At 55.8% G+C, this 2,736-nt stretch overlaps 1 pseudogene; it reads right to left on the reverse strand.

Annotated features, from left to right (window-relative positions):
* Positions 1-292: 292 nt before the first annotated feature.
* Positions 293-2,136, reverse strand: LOC123169722 (uncharacterized; annotated as a pseudogene).
* Between the last annotated feature and the right edge of the window lie 600 nt (positions 2,137-2,736).

Consider the following 2,736-nt stretch of genomic DNA (forward strand, 5'->3'; position numbering starts at 1 on the left):
TGGAAGCTCGCGTCAGGCCACTTTCCTCCCTCCTCGCTTGCCCAACTCTCTCTCTCTCACACACACACCTCTTTCTCTCTCTACAACACTCTCTCCCTCTCTAATGAAAGAGAGAGAGAGAGAGAGAGAGAGAGAGAAATTCATCACAATTGGCGTCCGCCCACTGTCCTGAAATTCAGAGGCAGAGGGAAAACAGAGAGGGCGCATAGAGAGAACCATGCATGGCCTGAGAAGAGAGCCAGACCAGGCAGTGAAGTGAATTCTGGAAGTAGAATTGTGCAGTTCATCCGCAGAAATAAACATGGCCTGTCTATAGTTCGATGATGCAGAGGCAGAGCAAGTACATCGAAACAAGTACACAAGACAAAATGGTAAGTAGAGTTTACAAAAGATTACAGTAGAGTTTACACAATTCCCCGCGAGAGGATTGAGGCGGAAATACAGAGCAATCGGCGGCCCCACTCACGAGCGCCTAATTCTGCCATGCAGAGTTGAATTATTCCCAGGTTACCATCCGTCTCTTTCATGATTCCACGATCACCTGCTGGATTTGCGCCATGGCAGCTGATCATCACGCGTATGCACAGGAGGCGGGCGGCGGTGTATGTACAATCCGATTATTCAGGCTTATTCTGCATGGGGACGGAGGAGAGGAAAGAGAGATCCACTTCGCTTCCGCTTCTCTGGAGAATTCCTTCGCCCACTTGCGCTCGGTCGCGGCAATGGCGCGCAGCGGCATGCACGCATGCATGTCACCTCCGCGGGGTGCTGAATTGCTGGAGCGAGAGAGAGGTGTGTGTCTCGCTCAACTGCCTAGGGGCGCAGATGACTCCAGGGCGTGTGCCCGCATCTTCTTGGCGGGCGGCGGGCACTGCGGCACGGCCACGAACACGGTGGCCAGGTCGTGCGGCACCGGGTAGAAGAGCCGCTGCTGGAGCGGAGCACGCTTCCTCGTCGGGACCGGCGCCGACTTCCGCGGCGCCGGTGGGCACACCGTGGCCGGTGGCCGGCAACAGCGCGCTGTCGGCCGTCGTGGGCGTGGTGAAGCTGTTCTCGTCGCCGGCAGCAGCGCAGCCGTCTCGCGGCCCAATTACTCCACCCGTGGCCAGCGGCGTGGCGAAGCCGACGTCGGCGCGGTCGTCTTGCTGCAGCGGCGCGATGGGCAGCATGGCCATGGAGCCGCTTGCCTTGGGCGTGACGCAGCCGGTGTCGGCGGCAGCGTCGTCGTCGTCGTCCGCTCCTCCTGCAGCGGCTGAACGCGCGCCGCTCGCCTTGGGTGTGACGCAGCCGGTGCCGGCGGCTGGAGCGTCATCGTCCGTCCGAGGCTCTGCCGTGGCCCGGGGGCCGCTCACGGCCGTCTGGATCGGCCGGAGCGCCGCCAATTCAGAGATTTCCGCGGCGTCGAGGCCCATCGAAGCTGCTGCCTCGCACGCGCAGATCCCACTGCTGCTGCTGCTCTAGATCCTCTCTGAAGGATCCACGAAATAGTTTATGCGAGCGATCGAATTGGCTGAGGTGAGGTGGGGTGCTAGGCAGTGGGCAGTGGCGTGAGCCTGCTTGCCTGTGTGGTCTTTTGTAGTAGCGTGAAGGACGAGGAGGAGGGAGAAGGCAGGAGGCAGGCGTCGTGGAGGTGATGATGGAGAAGGGTAGCCTGGCTAAATAAGTAAAGGAGATGCAAGCGAGCGAGGAACAGAATTATATGCAGGCAACAAGCAAAAGGGCGGGCGCATGTTAAATAGATCATGACAGTGAGAGAGAGAGAGAGGTGGGAGGGGTGGCGCAAATGATTGTGGGGATGGTGAAACTCTTGGATCGCAGCCCTCCTCCCCCCGTAAAGCCTCCATGCATGATCTCTCTTGGAGAAAAAGGGATAAATACGGATCAGATCAGGCGGATGAGGAGCAGCAAGAAGCAGAAGGATGCTGGCAGGGGCCGGATCATGAATTTTCACTGCAACTACGTTTCTTTAAGGATGGTGATTAATGTATACTTAATTACAGTACTACTGATCAGAGGGAGCAGCTCAAGAATGTTGTTCCTACTCCTCTACCTACTACAGCAGCACAGTGAAGTCTGTTAATCTAGCTAGTCCCCAAGGCATGTTCTTCTGTATTGCAATAGAGTAGGAGTATTTGCTAGTGTAGCTATAGGACGTACAGCTATGGTTAATTGCCGCCATGTGTACTGTTTCGTTAGAGTAGCAGATGGCTCCCATGATCCCATCAGTTTCGCATCGCTGGATGCTTTCTGTACACATGGATGGATCTGTCCTCTTGCCACCGACTAGAAACTATATTCTGATATTCATTTTCTAGCATAATTAGTACTACTGCAAACAAAATTGAAGGTTGGATTAGACTACAGACCAATTTAAAACAAATGAATGACGATGCACGAATCCAATGTCACAAGTTGCAAATGAGCTGCAAGAAGAAAAGATAAATGCTGATGCAAATAGGAGTTGCTGGTTCGTGTGGCCGTGACATGCATGGCTCATACCCCGGGCTGGCTGCCTGTGGGTGCATGCACTGCTTCCTCCCTGACGCTTTAGGGCTTTACTGTGGAGGCACTGGCAGGTGGGCCCCGCGCCCCTGCAAAGTGAGCTGCAAGTGGGACATGCGGCTAATAATTTTCGGCGCAGGCTGGGCCGAGCGATCATCCCCACCCATTGTCAGCCGTCAGATGGACCCTGCCTGCGCGCTGCGCTGCCCATCCTGCATCGACTCCCTTCTGCTC

Source organism: Triticum aestivum, chromosome 7D, assembly GCF_018294505.1.
Source record: "Triticum aestivum cultivar Chinese Spring chromosome 7D, IWGSC CS RefSeq v2.1, whole genome shotgun sequence".
Classification (NCBI taxonomy): Eukaryota; Viridiplantae; Streptophyta; class Magnoliopsida; order Poales; family Poaceae; genus Triticum; species Triticum aestivum.